This window comes from Anguilla anguilla, chromosome 10, assembly GCF_013347855.1.
Source record: "Anguilla anguilla isolate fAngAng1 chromosome 10, fAngAng1.pri, whole genome shotgun sequence".
Lineage (NCBI taxonomy): Eukaryota > Metazoa > Chordata > Actinopteri > Anguilliformes > Anguillidae > Anguilla > Anguilla anguilla.
This window is the reverse complement of record NC_049210.1, coordinates 18,797,928-18,804,945: the sequence shown is the minus strand read 5'-3', so window position 1 is coordinate 18,804,945 and position 7,018 is coordinate 18,797,928.

The following is a 7,018-nucleotide window of genomic DNA, read 5'->3' as shown; positions in this document are numbered from 1 at the left end:
ATGTATCCTCTGGGCTCTGGGGAAGTGCTGAGGAAACCTCCCTAACTGGTATCAATATTTCATCAAAGTGAATCCCTTCGGCCCATCGCTAATTAGCAGCATCATTGTTGTTATTGGCCCGGATGCACTCGAGGACATGTGCTCTGTATTCTCCAGATTATTCCAGACATTGACTCCGAAACATTGTAGTGAGTCAACAGATATCGCTTCTCTTTGCGAATGTATTCAGATGCAGTGATGAGTGATGAGTTGGGATCCTACAGGACTCTCAAGTAACGTATCCACCGGAGACGCGTCCGATGGTTTGTAACGAAACCACAGCGCTGCCATCTATGGACGGGAGGCCACCAGAGCAATGCAAGATTGGTCATGGCACTGCCCACCGCCCAGGCAGGGATGGTTTTAAGTGCCATCAGTTGGATGGCACTGGACTGAACCGCTGCTATGCAGTAACGATTCCTCCGCTGGATCGCCTGCTCCCCGCCTGCATCTGCCAGCTGCGCAGGACGTGATGTCATCCCGGTGAACAGCTGCACGGTTCAGCTGACGCCGTGCATTACAGAGGTCTGGTCTGCTCTCTTCTGAATTTCACTGCATCAGTGAGACAGGGTTACCATTACCACTATCTGCACAAGCGTGAACAGCATTAAAAAAATGCTAGGAAAGTAATGGGAATACTTGATGAAGAGCTTCCAAATTCTGCCATCTCTAGGCATTGGGCGGAGCAACTCGGCTTTGTCACCAGTTGATTGGCCAGCGATTTATGAGGTACTGCTTAGGCAGCCAGTTCTGGGTTTGTGTGCCTCTGGAGTGAAGTGGGAGACCTTTACTCTCAGTGAAGAGGAAGAATCTGACAGCTGCTTCAAACAGGAACGAGACCCACCTAAAACTTTAATGAGCCCTGTACAGTTCTCCTTTAATGAATATTTATTGCTAGTCATATTACATAACTGTAACCACTCAACTGATAGCCAGCTATGCCCTCCCACGACGACCACTCATGTATCTGTGGGAAGATCCGATGGTAGAATGACCTCACCTTGGAGACGCGGTGTGGAGTATCGTTTAATGAACAGGGCTTGTTATCCTGGAGCTTGCCGGTTCCATTCCCAGGAGCGGCATTGCCATTCGCACCTTAAGCGAGGTGCCTCACCTGAATTTTCTCAGAGCACACTCAGCTGTGTAAATGGGTCATTATGTCTATATGTGACCTGTGTCCACTAGACAGGACAGCAAACCTTCAGCGATTGAAATAAGTCTGTTTTAAACAGTACAAATGTAACAATAAAAGTGCGTCCAGTGTGAACCAGCAACACCACTTTCACCCAGTATGCAAATACTCCTCCCTCATTCGTATGCCAGTGTAAGGATCATGGCAGCAACGCTCGGTGCTAATTATGACAAAGCCTAATCAACCGAACGAACCAGCACACGGCACAGTGCTCTGCGCACTGCGGTTTCTCATTCGCTTGAATGGCCTGATTTTTTCATAATCAGGTTTATAGGTTGTTTGGAGACTTGCTATTTTTATCATATTTATATAATTCTGTTCATTCTTTGATTAGAGGTAAGCACTTGCACATGATTGCACCAAGGACTGCTGTTACACAGACCTCTTTTCATGTTTATATTTTGCATTTGTGATTGAAGTGATATTTTTATTTACGGGTCTCTGTGAAAACTGTCTTCTTATTTACCCAATAAGCCTCTTGCCTTTAATTAATAATATATGAGGAACAGAGGCTTATTTCATTGAGAAAATAGAAACACGAATAAGAAATGGCCAGAACTGCTTTGTGGGTTTCCAGACATTCGTGTCTCATTAGAAATTTCGCACGGAGCCCCAGTTCTCGGTCTTACAGAGATTTTTAAAGACTCGTAAAGAATCGTGATAATGGTGCACAGCCTCTATAAGTAAAGAGATTTATCGCTCTGCTATGGCCAGAAGTTCACCCATCTAACCCTGCCTCCGTCCCATTGGCTGCCGGGACGGTTGCCTGGGAAACGGAGAGTGTCCCGATTGGCGGTTGAGGAGCTGAGTCTTGCCTCCGTGCCAGGGAGGCTGCCGTCCTCCTGCGCACCAGCGCGGCCGTTTCCTGTCTGCGTGTACAACCTCCTCCCCGCTTTAAAAATGCATGCTGCTGGCCCTGGGAAATCAATACACGGCATCTCGCAGCAATAAAAGTGTAATGCAGCACCATTATTTATTTGTACATCTCATATTATTATGTTTCTTCTGCTGTGGAATTGTGGATGCACAAAAGACTTCACAATCTGTGTGTGTGTGTATGTGTGTGTGTGTGTGTGTTACACTGTTTTTCATTCCTTTCTTTGCATTTTGTTGATGGATTTCCTTTTGCTTTTTAAATGTACTGGTTGCTGTTCAATGGGAATGAATAGTGCTTAAAACACTAAAGAGCACCTTGAAAGAGGTTAAATACAACTCTGAACTGCAATCTGTAGTCAGTTTCTTATCAACACTGCATTCTCAGGCTTGGTTCTATTTTATGCAATCTACAAAAAATTGTGGCTCAAATGGGATTGATTTTTTAATGATGAAATAATCCATGTTGTTCCTGGCATACACTCAGTCAGGATTTACACTCTTTCTAATCTGGTAACAGGTGTCTGGACTCTCCTGTTGTCCTGGGCTGTCTGGCCTCTGCTTGTGTAATCTACTGTGTGTCTCTCAAGATAACTGAATTTTTATTCCCTCAGATTCAATAGTCCACAGACAATGGGGTTGCACAGACTCAAGTGAATTTGTACATTATTTTTTTCCCATATCTGCTGCAAGCACATTCTCCTTATTACATCATGCGATTTGTCCCAGTCTTCACAGCCGGGTCTTCATTACATATGAAGCAGACAGGCTGTTTGTCTGACTAGATTAAATTAAGTGAATATTAATTCAATCACTCTATAAAAAGCCATTCAGCTACTAGCTGTTGTTTGGGATGCAAGAGAGCACAACAAATGATGTACATATCTGTAAAACTGGAAAAGTGCTTTGCACTTCAGAATTGCTGAGGTGCTTGGCTGCAGGGATGAGAAACTCTCTCTCTCTCTCTCTCTCTCTCTCTCTCTCTCTCTCTCATTCTCTCTCTCTCTCTCTCTCTCTCTCTCTCTCATTCTCTCTCCCACCCTATCTCCATTTGTTCAGACTCATTACCATCTGTGTCTGAAATGACAATTTAAAAAAAAGGTCTTGAAATCATATACAAAAGCAACACTTAAGTGACATAAAAAGCCTAGCCCTGTGGTGATAATGCAAATGAGCTCTCTTATTTTGCTCTGTGTGTGTGTGTGAGAGAGACAGAGAGAGTTTGTGTTAGCTGTTCACAGATATAAAGCTGCATCACCTTGTCGACACCATGCTGATTGGCTAGCGGAGTGACAGCAGATGGCCTTGTCACTTCTCTGATCACGGCCAATGCAGACAAGAGAGGCAAAATGAATCTGACCACTCACAGGCAGTGCTGCTCAGTGGCTCTTTCCACAGTAAGCCCAAAACAATTAGGCCTGGCTGTACTTGTAGCAATGCTCCACTTGACCTGGCTGTTGTACATGGTCACATTACATTGACCTGCAAGAAAACAGTTTCTCAGACCTTTACTGCATCAAAGCCTTTCCTCGCAGTGCCTGGTTGTATGATAATTGGCTCAGTCACTATTCAGGAGGTTTTACAGTTCCTAATCTGCAGTATTCTGGTATCAGTACATTTATGGTTATCATCTGATCATGAAATGTAGGTTATTCTTCCTTTTTTTCTTCTATATTCTTCTATATTTTATCAATATTTGAAATGGCCATCTGTGTTTTGAAGCAATTATTCTGGCTGGCTCTATCAATTCAAAGGAGAGCAGACTACAAATAATAAAATATTGTTTCAAGTAACTTCTATGCAGAACTAGCAAGCAAGTTTATGAAATAATAACAGAAGATGTCCTCCAAAAATAAGTGCATAACTATTTATATTCAACATAATTAGTCACATGTTTATCCTGACTCCTCAAATGTGCGTGTGTGTATGTGTATGCGTTTATGTATGTAATCTTTATGTATGAACTGAGTGGGAGGATTGTCTACACACAGGGACAGTATCATTGTGCATTTAGGTGAGGTAGAGGAAAAGACACACGCACACACACAAACATGCACAGTCTCCATGTGCCAGGTGCAAACGCTGTTAGAAATGACCCATGAGGAGCAGGGAGAAGGAAGAAGCTGGTATCATTAGCAGCGCTGAACTAAATAAAATGAAGCCAGTCTTCAGAATGTAAATGAAAACAATGCCTTGAGGTCAGAATGTTTTCCATACGCTCTCACAAATAGGATCCTCCTGGAACATCAGTGTACCCTTATATATTTAAGCTCAGGGAAGCTCTATGGGCAAATTAACAGGGATTACTGGAAAGCAAAAGCAGATATAAGCTTTCACATCCTATATCGTGGCATTAAAACTGGGACCAGACCATTCTGTCTGGTATTTTAGCACATTCTAATAGGGATCATCTTCCTGTGAGAGGGTTTTTACTGCTTACATTAAGGTGTATAAATACCCACAGATTACACAGCTCTATTACAGTGTCTGTGCAGTGTTTGCTCTTTGTCTTTCGCAGTACCGCTATGATTGCTACTCCTGCTATTGTACACCTGCCTTGGGAATGAAAAGTGGTGGGATTCCTTTTGGGGTTTTAGTCAGGCCTGCATTGAACTCAGTCTTTTAGCTTTGATGTTACACTGCCAGTAGATTTTACGCATCTCTTGTTTTTTGGACTCTTCCCCAGCACCAAATCAGTGGTTTCTGTCTATTTGGAAGGGTGCATGCCCTGGTGTGCATCTCTCGAAACCATGTAAAGTAATTTCTATCCTGCAATTCAACAGCTGAACTGCCACAGCTAATGAACCGGTGCATTGCCCGTTTGATGAAGCTGACAGAGGCAGCAGGCCTCTGATTGGCCAACAGAGACCGTCAGACTGAAAGCCTCCTTCCCTGGGTGATGCTGCAGCTAATTACAAATAACTCCACAGCACTCCCATGCACAGCCTGCACTGGCATTTTAGGGCACTTCACAGCACTGAGCACAAGCACCACTCTGGAGTCCTTGGGATTAGCTTGTGTTGCCGTTTAGCACCTTCAGATACAATGGACTACCTGGAATCTCAATAGCACACTGCAGGAAAGAGAGTGAAAAGAGTGCAACTACTCTGACTGGCTCAACTTCCAACCACGGCCAACACAGGTGCAACTCAAGATTGTTTCTGCAACCCCATCAAAATCCATTGCTATTGCTAGCTATTAGAGGCACCCCATGCACATCCTAGAAATGTTACTACAAACCATCAAAATCAATAGCTGTCACTACCTCTGCCCGTAATTCTGTTTATTATACAGTAATACATATTCCATCCAATATACCAACATCCTCTGTCTCTTGTGTGATTTGTGATCTGATCACTTCTGAAATCTTGTTTCTGAAATGGATATTTATTTACACATTGCTAATCCTACAAGCACCATGCTATGATACATAGCTCAGAAGTTTGGAAACCCAAGTTACCTTAGTTACAGAGACATCAATGAGCAGTTTTCATTGGATGTGAAAGGTGGTCGATCATGACCAATATGAGAAAGCCTTTTCTCCCAAATAGCTGAGCATTATGGTGAGGACATTGTGGAAGAACGATGCCCAGGGTGGCTGGCCCATATTAGGATGTTTTTCCCCCTCATACTTATTTATGAAAGAAGATCTTGGATGCTACCATAAATTTTAATCTGTGGCCAGAAGTACTAGCAAGCCTTGGTGATAAGGGAGGCAGATCTCTGCATTCATGTAGTAATGTACAGGACTTTACTTACAGAAGTTATTTACATCCTTACCACAAATGTAACTTAAGCCCCTTTCACACATGAAAACTGCACCATTTCCAGGTTCAATTATCTGGATTAGGATGTGGTTTTCCCTGTTCACACATAGGTCTCCTATACAGAAAAATTCAGCCTCAGGGCTATTCACACATGACATGACAGCTCCAGATAGATTAGGCAAGGCAGGATATCTACCAATGCAGGGCAAATATTAGCATTATCCTACTGTAGTTTGTCTTTAAAACAGCAAGATATTTTCACTTTTTAATTAAAAAATATGCTACATGAATTTTTTAGAAAGTTCTTTTTTAAAGTTCTGGAAAACAGTTCTTTAAAAAGACGCATTTATGTTTCATTTGTGAACTTTTATTAGACATATACGAAGTGTGACCCAGAAATGAAAGGTTTTTTTGGCTTTTCCTGCAGAGGTACCCTGGGCATTTGTGTGGAACAGTTTGTATTTTTTCTTTCAACAACTGATAAATAATTGGAAGCAACTGAACAAAGAGACATCCACATTTCCCTTCTTTCACCTCTCACCAACACATTAGCACACATACACACATTCAACAGCCAACACCAGGCCTTCTTGCATATTTAACATATGCATTAAAAATAATAAGGCTTTCACAGAGACAAGTGAAAGTGATATATAAATATTTATTTTTTAACAGTTCACTTGACTGTTCTGTGTGTTCACATTTGTTTGATTTAGTACAACATTACAAGAATGCAACTGACATTAATCTGATTACTTCCCCAAAATGTCATTCAATGTTTTTCAGATAATCTATGTTATAATCTATATTTTCACCCACTGAAATGTATACCATACAATGTCATTCATACTGCCTTGACACAAGCTCTAAAAACATTTATAATCCTAATATGAAAGAAAAGTGGAGAGCGATAGAGAGACATGCATCTTTCACATAAAGAGAGAGCTGCTGACTTTTGATGTGTAAATATCCCGTCTGTGTGACATGATCCCATCTGCAGTGTCAGAAATGAAAGGCAGGCCACAAAGAGAGGTGGTTGGGGGTGGAGATGGGGGGGGTTGGGGAGTCTCTCTGTCACACTCTCCTCCTGAGGAACAACCACCACCATTAGCACCCACAGAAGAAGCCGCATCTTAGACCGGCCTTT